Below are 18,023 nucleotides of genomic sequence, written 5' to 3'. Positions count from 1 at the left end.
TCCCCCTAAGTGACGCCACTACTGACATCTCTGACGTGAAATTTGGAGCTACGGTTGTAGTGTATGTTGCCTCAAGTTCTCTATAATAAGTAGATCATTTATAATACAGGATTCTCTATGGAGGTCTTTAATTGGCAGATTTTCAAGGTCATTGGAAGGTTTTACTGAATGTATGGCATGAACACTAACTCAAGGTGTGGCATGGGAACAAACTGAAGCATAATGTGATGTGAGAAGCGGTGAAAAAAAACATCCGCCACGTTCAAAAGAAAAGAGGGAGTGTACTTAACACTACACCTACCTCTTGCTGCACACCAACCCAAATTTACCATTGGTTAAATTTAAATCACAGGTGCGATACAAATTGACCTTGGTTCTGATGTACTTTAGGCGACCAATTTCCTCCAGGTAAAACCTAGAGGAATTGTATGGCAAAAACAATGCAGTAAATTAAATACGGCACAATAATACAGTCAAAAAGATTTTTACCCCATGTTATCCTCCATCACCATGGAAATTCCTAATCAAGTGCAAAAAGTGACCACATACTGTGCAGTAACATAATTTCCACAAATGATTTTTGAGCAGCCGCGGCCCGTGGAGGGAGTTCTGTGGGGCAGAGAGGCGGGGCGGGGGAGGGTCAGGGTGGGGGGGTACTAAAAACCGGAATATGGATAATTGGAGGTAAGTAAACATTTAAATAAATAAAACGAATTTCATAGCGCGCGCTGCATCGCAAAATGCAATGCAGCACGCACTACGGAATTCGTTTTATTTATTTAATTATGTACTTACCTCCAATTATCCATATTCCTGTTTTTAGGACCCCCACCACCCTGCCCCTCCCCCGCCCCGCCTCTCTGCCCCACGGAACTCCCTCCACGGGCCGCGGCAGTTTTTGAGTATGATCAAAGTCACTGGGATTATATGGTTTTGCAGCTGCAACCTTTTCCGCATGATTATGGATTTGTCACATATGCCACACAATCCAACATCTGCTGCATATTCTGCAGATTTTAGCAAAAAATAATTGATTCTAGCTCAAATGGATCAAACGTTACTAAAAACATGGCACACAACACAAGTTGCTTACTAGTAACGTTGACTTGTCCCCTTTTTGTGTTTATTGCTGGTTTTTTGGTGTTGCATTGGTATTAACGAGGAGAAACCTTTTACCAGGCAGTGCTAACCTGATTAAAATGGCAAAATAAGGAAATACTAATATCATCACAAAATTCGCTGTGTTTCGCCACATAATTTGCCTTTTCTTGCTGCATAATTTAGTCTACCATATCGCCTAATTTGGCCTTACCCCCCGCATAATTCCAGTGGCCCTGAGTATGATTTTACCCCAGCACTTGAAATAAAGCCACACTTGAAATAAAGCCATTAAAGACCCTGAGGAGATTGTATGTTGTTGAGGTTTCAGTTGTACCACAGAAACGCACTGAATATGTGTTGAAGGCTTCTACCTAACCTGTGTCAGTAAAATTGTTAAAGGCAAATTATGTGAATGTTCCCAGTAGATTTACGTCCATTTGAGATTCATAAGTCATTTAGGGGTATATTATCAAGACTGGCGATAAAATAATCGCCGCTTTAGCGGCAGAAAACTGCCGCTAAAACGGCGATAATGGGCTTGATAATATGCTCTATGGAATTCCAATTGAAGCCCATGTTAGATGTGCAGGACATCTAACATGAGCTTCAATTGGAATTCCATAGAGCATATTATCAAGCCCATTAGTGCCGTTTTAGCGGCAGTTTTCTGCCGCTAAAGCGGCAATAATTTTATCGCCTGTCTTGATAATATGCTCCTTAGTTTTTACATTAATATATGGTGAATGCGAGCTGATTTCCATGTTTTCCCTTCAAGTAAGCAACAGGCACTCTGGAGGTCTATTGGCGGCTGAAACACACAAAATGAGTTTGCACTGCTTTGGTGCTGGTTACTAGAAAATTCAGCCACTGGGTTTGATTTCAGAAACCTACATTTATATTTATTAAATGTGTTTTCCCCAAAAACACTACACATTGTAACACATGGAAGGTCGAAGGAAGGAGAAATTGAAGATCGTCAAGAGCACTTTATAAGTGAAGCCAAGAACTAGAAAGTTATATAAGTGGAGTATGGGTTTATTATAATAAAGAAAGTGTTTACTATACTGACGGTGCTTCAAACTTTACATCAAAATCAGCGTTATACATTCCTAAGTGCAGTTACTAAAATCTACATATAAACAAAACAATTTCAATCAAAATCTTTATTCGGTTTCCAGACATGAAGGAAAGCCATAAACATATACTTATGATCATAGCATGAAAATACAATCCACATATTATAAATTCATTTCAAACATCTTAAAATGCAAAATTACCATAACTATCAAACTAATCTCTGATGCTGGCTATAGATCAGTTCTGTCCAGTTCAAATCCATAAAAATTGTCATATGTTAAAATTGATAAAAAAGATTCATACATAATATCTAATGGTCAAAACACATCATCTTTTTTAAGCAAAGGGACTTCTCAAGACATTCTTCAAGTGCAGCACATATTGTTGATAATTCTTTTTTTGTAGATAAATAAGGGCAGGTCTACATTGTCTAAAATTCCTATTTAGAGGCTTTACAAAACAGGATTGTAGATACTTGTAGAATTTGCGCCGAAAAAATAAAGTGAATATTGCTTTGCAGAGAGAAACCATCATAGTGACAGACTTTTGTGTCTGTAGACCAATGACCCATTATCGGGCAAGGTACTATGTAGTGTATTGTATTAAGCTGAAAACTAGTCAATAAAAAATGATCATACAAATTGGTCACTTATATGAAGTAAGGTTGTGTATTTGTCATTGTCATCAACAATTCATGATATAGCACAGTGAATTTACCATAGTCAATATGCTTCCTCCCTCTCTCATTCCAAGACAGATCTAGCTTTCTGTTTAACATTTGATTTTGGAATCCTAGTAGAAGCCCCAGGGTCTGTGATAATCCTGGTTGTTTCCATGTTCTTAAGCATGTTCCTGATATAGGCTAACCATGGGATCTTAAAGGCATCATCAAGAGAACAACATACAGTTGTTTCCCTGTTTAACTCAGTTTCTATTTTATTCCAAATTTTATAGCAGAGGAGTAAAGGGTGTATTTCAATTTGGTCCTCCAGAAATGAGAGCGCCAATTCCTTATGAATAATGGTAGTAGAAGTAATTTTAGTAACAGCAATCAACCTCTTAGCAAAGCTGTTCTTCATTATCTGTAGGCTATGACAGTGTGTGTAGCCCCAAAATACCAGAAACATATGTTGCTGCGAGGTGCCCTTACTTGAATAGTACATGCACATTTCTTTAATTGGTTTGTGTAACAAGTAAGTCCAGTTGCCGGGATGTAGTTTCAGGTAGATTTATTGAGTCTTAGTTACAGGTTGCTCAGATCATGTAGAGCAGCACAACCTGGAGCAGCCTGACTGCTGCTCAACCCATACTCCGCCTATCACACCTCACCTCACAGGCACCCAAACATTCCATTCATCATCACCACACCAACATTCCAGGCAGCATATTCACATTGGCTGAGCAGCTAGGAAGAAAGCAACAGGATGATTACATGTACAGGATACTACAGTTTGTTACCCGTTTTAGTTCCAAATGAAATACACCTTCAACATTATTTTTCATAACTTGCTCCTTTTGAGTTTTTAGACATTTCCAAGTTCCCAAGAAAGGAAAGAGCACACAAAAAACAAGAAAAAGTATCAACTTTGGATATTATTGCACCATTTATCATGAATTTACAGGGTTTCGTGATTCCCTTCCCACACATCATAATAATAGTTTTAGTACCTTTTAAGTGTAAATCCTCCATGAATTGGGCAAAGACATCAAGCAAATTGCGTAAACCCAAAGGTGTTCAAGCAAAGAAAATGACATTGTCTGCATACAGAAGAGCTGATATTTTCTATGGACTAATCTTGGGCATATCTGCATTAGTTTGAAGAAGAGCTCTTTCCAAGCCATAAATGAGCAAATTAAAGAGGAGCGGGCCATTAGGCAGCCCTGTGTAACTCGATCTTGATCTTAAAAGGCTTTGAGAATTCCCCATTTGGGGAAAATGTACACAACAATTTCATTAGATTTCCTTGAGATTTAAGGAGGTAGATTATGAGAACCCACGCTGTGGACACAATTCACGAAACCTTTTCTTTGAGTAGATCTGTCTTACATCACACTTAGGTGTGAGATTCCCCTAAATATCCAGGCCTCAATCAATATGTTTCCATGGAGAGCTCAATGAAGGAATTCCAGGAGACTGAAGGAGCTGGATCTTGATACAGTGCAGACAGATTTTGAAGGGGGGAGTATGCTGCAACTGGTAGAGGGGAAGTTTCTCTCAGAAATGTGGTGGGAAAGTGTTTATGTGATTTACGTAGTATAGGTTTAGTGGACTGCCTTGACTATGATCAGAAGTTTGCATAGTTTAGCAAGCCGGTAATGCTAGGAAAATGCAGGTGTCTGTCTGGGTAGATAAAAATGGTTGGGAGCAGTGAAAATAATATTGTTCTGAGAATGTTTAGTTGGGTAGACCTCCTAGGACATCTAACAGTCATTGGTATTGCCATACCTAATGCGCTGATTAAAGTCTTGGTTTCGCAGAAGGGAAAAAGGGGGTTGGAGTTTGAGTATATTTAACATCTGATAAGGTGCTGCAGTATTCCTGGCAGATCTTAAATAGTATTTATACATGCAGGCCCAGATTAACAAAACCTTCACTCAAAGCAGCGCAGCACCCAAAGTTGCTGCGCTGCGTTGCGTGAGTGGTAGAAAGCACCATATCTACAAAGATATAGCACTATCCTGCTCTCTTCCTTGCTCTGGCACACAATTAGGCTGACGAGTGCCACGCACACACCTGCAAAAGTGTCTGCTTGAGTCTAGTAGAAACTATGTACTGGAAGAGAGCCCTTTCAGTACAGAACGCTATGCCTAGACAAACTTTAAAAATATTCCGACTTTAGACTTCCCACATGCAAAGTGGGAAAAGTTAGGAGAAATAAAAGCATTTTAACTCCTGCTTTCAAGTAGCATTATTTTTTGGTACAAAGCCCTGTCTACCATCTTTAGTAGATAGATTTCCCAGTCAAACAACATGAGTGATTGCACGGGAACACTCATGTACCACCCATTGAATGCCCCCTTGATACAAAGTAAGGTAAAGTAATGCAAAGTGATGTTTTGCGTTACTTTCAGGCACCTTTCTAGTGCAAAACAAGTTTGTGCAGGAAAGCAAATCCAAAGAAACACATTTGGAGCAGGTTCGTGTCACATCTGTTTAACTTTGTGCTGTTGGCTGTCTCTCTTTGAGGGCTTCCACCTTCTCTCCACCCTGTAACCAGTGGGCTGAGTCAAATTTACAAAGTTAAAGTTACTGTTGTTAACTTTACACACATTTGCAAAAAAACTCTGCTACCATGGTAGAGCAATGGGAAATTGGAAAAAGTTTATTTAACTTTAAAAAAATAAAAAAAACATATTTTTAATGTTACATGGTTATGTACATTTGTTTTATATATTATTAACTGTAGAACAACATTTTAAAAACTTTTACAACACTATTGACTATCTTTAAATCAAATAGTTGGTTAATTAAATGCATTTAATTAAATCAATTTTTGTGATTTACTCAGAAACATGTAAATAAAATGTTTATATCTCTTTATTATATAGTAAAATGTATGTATACCATTAATTGAAATTTAATATTATAAAAAACTTAAGTTACGTTTATTTTTATATTAAAAAGACTGTTAAAATATTTTATAATATAATATTATTTATCTTTTATCAATATATTTTATTTATGTTTTAAACATTTAATTACATATAAATAAATCAAACTAATTCGTTTACTACACATATATATGTTTAGTAGTCAAAATTAATTCTAACATTTTTTTAATATTTCATTTGGGTACTATTTTAAGGCCCTACCTGTCTACATTATTTTCTGTGGGATAGCATTGCACTACAGTAGCTGGCCATATGCAGTGCTTGACTTACTCAATGTCTGAGATAGAATACATATACTACTGTTTTGCATCCTTTTGGCTGTTGAAACTTTAGAAGTGGAGCCTGTGAGTAGGAATGGGCTTACTCTTTTGCAGATGGGTGTAAACCTCACTTTACAACCCCCTTACACCCTCCTTATGACTCCCTAAGTCCTCCCATTTAGAAGTAAATATTCCCGATTTTCCAATCACTCTCTCTTGTTCCTCCTACTAAAACCTGAGCATTTGTCCGAGGAGCTCTCTGCAGTTGGGGCAGAGATCTCCATGCAAAGATAGTAAAGGCAGAGGTGGAGGTGGAGGCATCCTATGTAGGTTTGTGAATAAAATTGTGTAGTCCATGAACAGTACTATTGTAGTACTACTAAACATATTACATCCCTTAAACTAAGGCTGAGCCCTCCGAATAGTCTTTGATGACGTTTGCCTTCTGTAGGGCACACTCACCTCAAGTATGACCAATTTGGCAAATAAATAGACCTTGGAATAGTCATAAGTCAGTAGGAGAGCTAGTATTTGCATAACTGATAGTAGTAGTAGCATCAGGAGTATTATTAGTAGTCCATTTATGTAGGAGTGGCTGTACTGGTCATATTAGTAGCTGACACCACCATTCACAGAAAATGCTTCGCTATTTCCTGGATAGGCAGTGGAAATTCACCTTTAAGAGTCTGATTACCAGTGTCCCAATATTTCGGTATGTAATATCGTAAATTCTGATGCCACGGGGTGTGATACTTAACAGGTCCAGTATTCATTCCCAATTCGGAGTTTCTCCTCTCACAATGGAGGATAACTAGGCAATACCACATGCTTCTTCGTTTCAAGCTTCAAAACTCAGAATGTGCTCTATTCTTTAATCATGAACTCAACCATGTTTTACCTTGCAAAATGTGTGCAACAAAAATATGCGATATTACGTCATAAGGTGCAGTGCCAATTTCGCAACAACATCGTTTTAGTACCCCAATCAGAATTAGCACGCAACACAGAATGTGGCCCTAAAATTAGAGTATGACTGAACTGCAGAGCAAGCATTGTGAACACAATCCATGAAGTGTGATGTGCCACTCCTATATAAAGGCCACTGCTCTGCTCTGAGCAGGTGGTCATTGAGAGCTGGTGGCTGGTGCAGGGCGTCGGGTGAGGATAGGGTGTTGGTAAGAGTGAGGGAGGGAAGTGGAGACTGTCACCTGGAGCTAGGAGCATTACATGCTCTCCCTGGTATCACTGTGATGGTCGGACAGGGGCTAGAAACCACTTTTAGCTACAATGCAGCCCTTTTCATATAGTCAATTTACTGGCTAGAATTTCTGGCTGGTAGCACTGCTTCCGGTATTCCTTCAGCTTCCTTCCTTCCTTCCTTCAGCTTGTAAATTAAGTTGCAGGAACATTGGCTCATTCGTGATCGCGCAGTGCAGAATTCCATACTGGAATTCCATTCTGCCTGACTAATCGGGCCCATGTGTCTTAAACCTTGCTCTTTCATCTCTGAGGGTTTTACCTCAGTACATATGAATTGTAATAAAACCCTGCACAGGGAATAGAAGGAAGACTGAATTTTTATTTAAAATTGTCTGTGGTTGAGATTACCTTTACGTTTAAGAATCTGGCACCTGTGTCCATATTGAAAAAAGATATCCCTCAATCTTGGTAATGACAATAGAATATGTGTTTATTTATCTATTTAGTTAGTTAGCTATTTAGTTGATCTAAGTGCCATGACATTTTGAGGAGCAATGCCCTAAAAAAAAGTATATGTGTGGTACATTGCATGATTAGGGCCATTGGAATTATGCAGCAGGAGAGGGCCAAATTGGTGACAGGGTTGAGTAAATTATGAGGAATGAAAAGGCAAATTAAGCAGTACATTTTGTAATAGTATTACTTCAATTATATTTGTCATTTTTTAACTTGGTAACACTTTCTGGGCATTAGATGCATTACATTAGTACCAATTTAACACCCAAATATAGCAAATATCAATAGAAAGGTGACCAGTTCAGCTTTATAAAGGTCCTTCCACTGCTTGGCAGCACGTGTCATTGCATTTTTAGTAACTTTTGAACCGTTTGAGCTAGAAACACGTTTATTTGTTAAAATCTGCAGATTATGCAGTAGATGATTTATTATGTGGCAAATGCGGCCTATCTATAAATATCTGAGAATCGCCACACAATCGCATAATTCCAGTGTCTCTGTGTATGATATGCAGGTAGATTGAGAAAAACAGATCAGAATGATGGGTTGAGGCATTGTACAAAGAAGCTGTTGTGTGAGAATTGAACAGAGAAAACAAATGCATCACATACACAAGTTATGGACACAGTACATCTTTATGATAAACGTTCCTAAATTTACTTACAAAATATAGTTTTATGATAAACCTATCTCAAATTTATATACACTATTGGTATTTACATGCTCGCTACTCTCATGAGATGATTCTTCAGGCTGGATCTATGCTTACAGAGTGTGGCAAAAGCACATATATTAGGAGGTTGTGAATACCAGGGATGGAGACTTAGAAGATGGAGAAATCAAACTCTGGAATCTGCACACAGAAGATTAGTTGTTCCTTAACGATTCAGGATGGCAGGTGATATATTCCTGGCAAGTCAATACATCAAAAAGATAGTTGTAAAATTAAACTATTTTCAAAAGCTTTCACAAAAGATCCCTGCTTTTAGCTGAGAATCAACAATGTTCATGGCAAAAGGGAGTAATGGGAGTGCCTATTGGCAAATTGATGATGGCTTTGGCAGTGAAGCTTAGTACTATGTCCAGTGGGGAAAAGGCATGGTGAGGTTGCTGTTGCAAAATATAATTTCCTAGTATTAGAAAGTTAAATTGTGCCATACCAATGTGCAATAGATGAAATGGACATATTTGTCTGATGTTCACAATTGGTAGTGAGTTGTCTTTGCATTGGAGGTAATGAAGAGCTTCAATGTGCACTGAAGCATTGAAAAGTACCCCTTGAGCTTCAGTCATTGGGGCAAACATTGTGTCATCGGGAGAGAAGTAGACAGAGGTAGGTCAGGTGATGGGAAATGTGGAGGGAAAGTAAAAGGCCTCTGTTTCGGAGAGATCAACATGTGTGACTTAAGGGTCACCCAGACTCGAATTGCAGTGAAACATTAGAGATACATTATTGTAGGTATGGCGAGAAGGTGGGGAAAAAAAGTTGTGTTTCTTCGGTGGAGGCATCATAGGAGAAACCAGAAATTGACCATTCAAAAATACAAACAAGTCGAAATCTTGTAAAAAACACCCCAAATGAGAGAGGGTTAGCGGACAGATATGAGAAAACCCATTAAAGACAGCTATGTTGTGAGTCAGTTGAAGACAATTCTTTTCAATTATCCAGTTATCTTTGAGGAGAAATAAAAGAATGATATTTGACAAAATGGAGAGAATGCAAAAAGGGTAAGCAATGTACTTTTTCAATAGAATTAGTACAACAGCAGATTTGAATCCTAGTGGGTAGATACAGTCAGTCAAGATCAAGTGATTGAAATTGTGAAGTAAGGCAGAGAAGTGCCTTACTTCACAGGGCAAAAGGTTTGATTGATTCAGTGCTGAAGGAGTCAGATGGTACACATAACTCAATCCACGACAAGGCCCTCAACTGGATCTACTCCTTCCTCTCCGGCAGAGTGCAACGGGTCAGACCCTTTCCTCTACGACCCTACACCTACCACCTGCAGAGTCCCCCAGGGGTCCTCCCTCAGCCCTACACTCTTCAACATCTACATGGCTCCGCTCGCCTCCATCGTCAGAAGCTATAGACTCAACATTGTGTCATACGCAGACGCACCCAACTCATCCTCTCCCTATCCAACGAACCCAGTACCAACAGCCACAATTTTCGAGAAGGCATGGAAGCCATCGCCGAATGGATGAAAAACAGCTGCCTACAACTAAATACCAACAAAACAGAAGTACTCATCATGGGCCCAAACCCCAACGCATGGAACGACATCTGGTGGCCCCCCGCCCTCGGAGGCCCGCACACCCCCACGGACCACGCACGCAACCTGGGAATCATCCTGGATTCCGAGCTCAAAATGGACCGCCAGATCAACTCCGTCTCGTCCTCTGCCTCCTACGTAAGACCTTCAAATGGATCCCTCTCGAACACAGAAAGACAGCCACTCACGCCCTGGTCACCAGCAGACTCGACTACGGCAATGCACTCTACACCGGAATAAACAAAAACCTCACCCGCAAGCTACAAAACATCCAGAACGGCGCCGCAAGACTGGTCCTCGACCTGCCAAGACACTGCCACATCTCCCAGCATCTGCGCACACTCCACTGACTCCCCATCGAAGCTAGAGTCACCTTCAAGATGCTCATCCACGCCCACAAGGCCCTCCATGACACCGGACCAGCATACCTGAACAGCCGACTCAAATCCACGCACCCCAGAGGACCCTACGATCTGCCCAGCTCTCCTATGCTGTGGTCCCCCGCACCAGAAAGACCAGATCGGGAGGCCACTCCTTCTCCTTCCTCGCAGCCCAAGCCTGGAACGCCCTGCCGCTCCACCTCAGACAGACAACATTGCTCCCCATCTTCGCAAGAAACCTCAAAACCTGGCTCTTCGACAGACGCCCCCCTTGATGGACTGGAGCCTGCTAACCCTCCCGCACCTTGAGACCCTTACGGGTGAGTAGCCGCGCTTAACAAACGCCTGATTGATCATGGGAATAGGTGAAGTTGAAGAGAAGTCTGAGATTTTCATGTACACCTGATGATGTGGAAACCATAGAGTAAAGTCAGATCGTTTTTCAATAGAATGTATAGTTATTGTTTATCCCAGCACTCCTAAATACACGTTGGTAATAGCCCATATAGACAACAGGGCTCAAGAAAAATATTTGCAGGAAAGTTCTCATACCTTGGTCAAGTCTAATCTGTCTGTATTTAATTTGAGCTTAATAAGATTTGTTTTTTTCAAACACGTTCACCTTGTACATTTTGAACCATGGACCAAGTGACAGTTTCAAATACTGGTGGATCAAATAAGGATTTTGCTTCCAAAATAGGGTGAAGAGTCGAAACTTCACTTGACAAAATTTTATTCATTCAGTGGATTAAATGTAACAGCGGGGATTTTACGTTATATTTATCTTATCTATTACAGCTTAGTTTGGAAGTTGCTTTATAAAATTTACAATTGTTTTGTCCTACTTTTTCCAGTTTATTGACACTCTTTGTGCAATGGAAGCTTCTAGTAATTGTTGTTGCTCTGCTTCTGAGACTGTGATTTATGCCTGGACACTGGGGCTTCAAGCTGAGACAGTGTTTCGTCACCTGGGGCTCAGCTAAGGCAGATGGAGCTGCACCTTAGTGTGCAATGCTGAGTTTATGTATATGAGTGGCTACTCATTAGGTGCTACGTCTTTGCATTTGATGTTGTAATTTTGCATTTCAAGCTAGTGTTCATTTGACCACTTTCTATGTTATTACCAGGGTCATAGTTCATGTAATCTAATTTCCTGTGATTTCATCGAGGACATCAACTAGAGTGTGATGTCACCTCTGCCACTCCTGGCATTTTGATAAATGAACGTCCATGACAGTATAAACAAAATTAAGTAAAGAATGACGATTCTCCAATTATCATACAGAGAGAATCTTGATTTAATTAAGGACAACGGAGGCAACAGAGGCTGACATTATGCAATAACTTTTATTGCTGCCCAGACATGCAGCCCTTTAAAGTGTAACAAATACATCATAAGTAAAAACACTCCAAACAAAGCGCCATGGTAACCAGCTATCTTCCTAGCTGCGAAAGGTAAAGTAACTGTAGGTTCAACTTTTTCCATATTAAACGGCACTATGAACTTTTTACAAGGAAGCAGAGTCTGAAAGAGAGAAGGGAATGCAAGTAATACTTGTTTCCAGGTATGACAAATAGAATAAAGACAATATGGCATTAAAAAAGTATAATAGCAAGAATAAACATTTCTGATAACAAACATCTCTAAACAAACCATCCACCAGGGAGTGGTGGGAGGGATAATGTCAGCCTTTGTTGTCTTTAATGAAATCAAGATTCTCTCTGTATGATAATTGGAGAATCGTCATTTCATTACAAGACCGGGGGCTACATTATGCAAGTTAAAAGCTTTTTAATGCTATATTGCTTACATGTTCTATAGGTTTAAGGTAAAATTTAACAAAAGTGGAAGCATTTGACCAATTTGCTGCTTTAAGAATATCTGAAAGGGATCCTCTACCTCAGAATACTTTACTGGCCATAGCGCCACGGAAAGAGTGTGCGCCGAACTTGGATAAATCTATACCTGTTCCAACATCACTGTTCTGACTCATCTCGAAATTGTAGCAGAAGAGACTGCCTTATAGGGTTTGACAAAGGTAATCAGTAGTTGGCTTTCAATGCTAGGTCTAAAAACAATCATTATCCGTTCATACACTGTCATACAACTTACCACACATAGTTTGGGACAATCTAAAAATAAGGGTAGAAAATGTTCTCAGACCTGGTCTTGGTCCTTTTCCATATTTCTAACAACACTCCATCCGGGGAATAAATCCTTTTACATATCTCTAACCCCTTAACATCAGACACTCTTCTAAAAGATATTAGGCAAAGTTGTGTAGCTAGCTTAATGGATAATTGTTTCCTTGTATGGAAACAGTTATCTGGCCAGGAGAAAAAAAAGGTCGAAGATAAGGTTTACGCTCCATAAAGAATTATATTTGGGCTTAGGGGGACGTTTAAGTCCTATTCCCTTCATCACTCTAAATATTAAGGGATCAGTACCAATAGAAAAGTCATTTAACAAGGAATGTCCTGCAGAAATTGCTGATCTGTAACAATTTACTGTTCTATAACATAGCCCTGAATTAAAAAGGTCAGGCTAAGTAGTTTGCTACTTCTACTACAGGTGCGTCCACGGGATCCATATCCCTTTCCAGGCACCAACTACACCATTTTTTCAATGCACCGGTGTATCTTCTCCTCGTTCCCGGAGCCCATGACTCATCCAGTAGGCTTTTAGCCTCTCCTGAAAGGCCTGAGTATCTTCTTGAACCCCTGAAATCTTCCAGGCAAGAAGGTTCATGTTTCCTTCTAAGAGAAGAGGGTGTACCGCTCCTTCTAGGCCCTGAAAGAGGTCTAAACTCTCTGGGGTAAGGCGCGGTACTTCAATCGCCAATTCCATCACACCTGGAAACCATATGTGAGAATTCCAAAAGGGAGTAATTAGAACAATGCGGCAACACTCCATTTACACTTTCAAGGGGACTCCCTGGATTAGTGCGAAGGGAGGGAAGGCGTAGCTACTCAGTATGTTCCAAGGTTGGAGAAGAGCGTTCACTGCAGTTGCTAGGGGGTCTGGTCTCCAACAGAACTACTGATCTATCTGGAATGTCAGTCTGCTGGTAAAAAGATCTATCTTGAATGGGCCCCATAGGTCTTGAATTCTCTGGAAGACTAATGGATTCAGTTTCCAATCGCTCGAGTCTCTTAGGAACCTTGAATTCCTCTGCCCTTGTGTTTAGATGGCCCGGGATGAATTCTGCTCTCAGAATTATTATCTGACTCCAGCACTAGTACCAAATCTGCTTAGCTAGATCTGTCAGAGTCCTTGACCTTGTTCCTACCAAGCGGTAGATGTAAGAGACGGACGTAAAATTGTCCAGTTTGATTAGTACTACACTGTTTTTCAGAGCTGACTTGAAGCTCATTAAGGCGTTCAAGCTCGCCAACATCTCGAAACAATTTATGTGTAAAGTGAGTTCCTCTTGGGACCATTTCCCCCCTGTTTCTATCTTTCCTAATCTGGCACCACAGCCTAATTTGCTCGCATCAGATTCCAGAATGTGATCGGAGTATTTCCGAATATTGCTTTCCCATTCCAACTGTCTAGGTTGTTCCACCACCATAAGAGGTCCTCTCGAGCCTCCGGAGACAGGGAAACATTGTCTGAGTACCAAAGACCCTTCTTCAGGCCTGAAGATTTTAGTCTCTTTAAGGCCCTGTAGTGAAGGGGCCCTGATGAAATTGCTTGAATGGATGAGGATATGCTAGTTCCCTCAAGCTCACTGTGTCTTTGGATAAAACATAAGAAACTTCCTTCTTTATCTTTGATAATTTCTTCAAGGGGAGTTGCAACTGAGCCGAGGATGTGTTTACCCAGAAATCTAGGAACTCAAGGTTTTGCGAAGGAGTCATAACAGATTTCGCTATGTTGATGATGAATCCTAAACTCTCTAGAAGGTCCACAGTCCATTTCATGTGAATTCGCAGTTCTTCCTGGCTTTGAGACATCAGTGAGATGTAGTCCAGGTAGATAATCAGTCAAACTCCTCTTCTCCTCAGAGAGGCCACCACTGGTCTCAGGATCTTGGTGAAACACCAAGGTGCTGAGGAGAGGCCGAAGGGGAGACAACGATATTGGTAGGTTACACCTCTCCATACAAACCTTAGGTATTTCTGAGATTCCAGATCCATAGGGATTGTAAAATAAGCATCCTTGATGTCTAGTTATAAGAGCCAATCTTTCTCTTGGAGGATGTCCCTCAGAAGATGGATACCTTCCATCTTGAAGTGTTTGTACACAGGAAAGGTGTTTAGATCCTTTAGATTTATTATGGGATGCCAACCCTTTTCCTTTTTCTTCACGAGAAATATTGTACTCACAAAGCCCGGGCCAGTATTTGAGACAATGTAAATTGCCCCTTTGGCTAGCACTTGACTCACCTCTGCGTCCACCAGAGCGGATTGATCATGGTCCAGGGTATGTTCTCTGGGTTGTAAGGCCTGGTAAGGAGTAGTAGTGAAGTCTATTTTGAAACCTTTTACAGTTTCTAGTACCCAGGCATCGTGGGTTATTGATGACCAATTCTGGCTGAAAAGAGAAAGCCTTCCCCCTACCTTTGGGAGGGAAGAAACAGGAGGAAGGGTCCTTACCTTGTTGTCCTTGGCCTTGGAATCTGCCCCGGTTGCCTCCGCCTCATGTGCGACTGTTGCGGCCCCTCTGAGGGAAGAAGCTATTGTTCCCGCGGAAGTATCTTCCATACCCGCGTTGGTTCTGTTGATAGAAGGAGGACCTATTGTATCCACGGCTGGCTGTCGGTCCTGCCCTGTCAGCCCTTCCAAAAACTCTACCGCTGAAACATTTGTCTCATGTTGGTTTGGGCCTTACTGAATGCGGAGAAGGTGGCAACATATTTGCCAAGGGTTTTAATAAAGGTCTCCCCGAAGAGTAGCCCAGTCGAGTCTCCCTGTATGTCTTTATTGGCCAGGTCCCATAAATTGACGTTCATCCGCATGAAAATGGCCCGTTGCCTTTTGGAGGTAAGGCTTGTATTTGCATTTCCGCGGAGGCATAGGGCACGTTGACTCCATCCTCGTAGGAAGCTCGGTGTCAACCGGAGTGCCATTCATGGAGGACTCCTCTGCAAGGTCTAGAATTCTAGCAAGGGGGCCTAGCGTGTCCAGTAACTTATCTTGACACTGCTTAAGGCAGCGTTCCAGACCCTTAAGAGGGTCCCTTCCTGTTTTAAACAGAAAGGTCAATAACTCTGGATCTAGGTTGGGAGTCACACCTGCCTTATTGTCCAAGAAGGGTCTAGGGCATTCGGACCTCAAAAGATTTTGTGAATCCCTCTCAAGGGGTTTCCTAATCCAAACCTTAATAAATTTGGCTACGTGGTCCAAGGGCCACCAGTCGGATCCTCTAGGATGGGTAATTTTGGAGGGGTTAAAAATCTCCATCCCTGATTGGTCCTTAATGGATTCAGAGTTGTTGGGTTGCCCTAAGTCCTCGTCAAGGAGGTCATCATCAATTTTTTCTAGAGGATCGAAAAATTACTCATCAGCCTCATCATCAATGTCAATTGGGGACAAGTAGTCGTCATCATAAGGAGTGATGTCTCTTGTGCCGCGAAGGACATCTGGTCTCTGTGTGCCGCGAAGGACACCTGCACTCTTTGCGCCATGAAGGTCGCTCATTCTTTTTGTGCCGCTAGAGGCACCCGGCTCGTCTGTAGCGCACAGGCTACCAATGGATAAAACCTGGTCACTTGTAGCACGCAGGCTACCATGAGGCTCAAGGTGCTTTGACTTTTTTAAGACCTTACCGCCTTTTTTAGGGAGTGGGTCCTCCTCTCCAGAAGAAACTGCTGTTTCTTCCTCAGGAATATCTCTTTTCCTCTTTGTAAGTGCTGCCTCTACTACCTCCTTTAAGGATGACTTCAGCTGTCTCTCAAAGAGATTCATAAGTGAGTTCTCTGTGAGGGGGTCTCACTATTAAGCTCTGTGTCGTTTTGTGGAATTTCCCTTTTTTTTGTATAGCCTTAATACTGGTTTAAATATTCCCCTTGTCTTTAAACTGCTTTAAATGTCCCTCCATTAGCGCTATTCAAATTGCAGTCTTGCTGAGGCTGGACTGAACGGCTGACACACTGTCCGTTCGCTCCGTGGTGTGTGTTGCCATGGAGACGCACAGCGCGAGCCGGAGAAGGCCCTTTCACAGGGTCTAATTTTGTCTTGGCGGGTCCCGTTAGAGGGTGTGTGCCGTCAAGAGGTGAGACAGCCGTTTCTGGGCCCACAGCTGTGAGGTGAGTTAAACCTTTTTGCCAATCATTGTGGGCCGGTCGGAGCTAGGTTCTGTTTTGTGAGATGCGCATAAGACGATTTGTGTCAAAGAAAGAAGGGGGGGAAACACCCAACCATAAATTGGAAGGGTATCGTTCAACAGGAGGTTAGCTAACTTACCTGTTAGACGATATTATTATTAAAGTGTAGCCTACGTCGATAGGCTTACCTACCTTTCCATTGAATCTGGAAAAAACAAGGTTAGTTTGTACAAATTTCTTCAAAAGACATCAAACTATTGGAGATAGGAAGAAGTTGTACTTAACTGTCCAGGAGCAGCGAACAAAAGAGGAAGATAGTTGGTTACCATGGCGCTTTGTTATGCTGTTTGGAATGTTTTAACTTATGATGTATTTCTTACACTTTAAAGGGCTGCATGTCTGGGCAGCAATAAAAGTTATTTCATAATGTAGCCTCCGGTCTTGTAATGAAATTTAAGTATCATTTTTGAACTCCTACATAGAGAAGAGTAAAAGGTATTTATACCAGACTATCCTTGTGAACTGGAAAAGAAGGAAGTAAGTAGGTTACTGTGAAATGCATTCTTGTGTCAAATTTTGACAAGAGGACACATTGAAAGATGAACACCGCAAACAAGTACAGTTTGTGTTCTGATGTTACTGTGTGAATGATGCAATTTGTGGCTTTTTGCTGCAAATGTTTACTACCAATGGCACATAGGTATGCAAAAATGTGTGATGAAGTGTTTGTAGGAATTTTGCGTAACATACAATTCCCAAAATTAAATGAATGACTCCAGAGTAATATATATTTTGCCCAGGCCTATTGTATATAACAGTTCTGAGCCTGCATTCCAAAGTAGAACATGTTCATGATACAGCCACAGGATCATCAAGTTCAACTTTCATTCCTACTGTCTGTCTGTCAAAATAAGTTTTGAACGTGTGCTCTAGTGCAGTGATCGTTCTATAGAAGACAAAGTTCAAGTGCCCTGTACAACTCTTACAAATGCCTGGCAAGAGCACAGTTGTTGCAATGCTTTTACATAAATAAAAGCTGATATGTATGGTTAAAATCAGTGCTTAGTGGTCCTTGTGCTGGCTTTCAGGAATTAACTGCAGCAATTAAGGAGGGAAGGTAGGAATTTAATGCACTCAAAAAATACCATCGCCATGACTTTTTACAGAAAAAAAAGAGTAAACACTGATAACCACTGATTGTTAAAAAAATTTAAAACATCGAAAAACACCGGAGAAACCCCACTAGAGTTCACAATAAATAGAATCTGAAAAGAGGAAAGCTCAGGAATATCATAATTCCATTGCAGTATAGTCCTGGCTCTTAGTAATAAGATG

At 40.9% G+C, this 18,023-nt stretch overlaps 1 protein-coding gene across 1 annotated transcript in view; it reads left to right on the top strand.

Moving 5' to 3' along the window:
- Positions 1 to 18,023, top strand: part of GRIK2 (glutamate ionotropic receptor kainate type subunit 2) — a 1,523,718-nt gene that overhangs the window by 432,256 nt on the left and 1,073,439 nt on the right. The gene's annotated exons all lie outside the window — the stretch shown is intronic.

The sequence above is a fragment of the Triturus cristatus genome, chromosome 6 (assembly GCF_964204655.1).
Source record: "Triturus cristatus chromosome 6, aTriCri1.1, whole genome shotgun sequence".
NCBI classification, from domain to species: Eukaryota; Metazoa; Chordata; class Amphibia; order Caudata; family Salamandridae; genus Triturus; species Triturus cristatus.
Note: the sequence above shows the minus strand (reverse complement) of the source record. Positions and strands in the feature narration are given on the sequence as shown.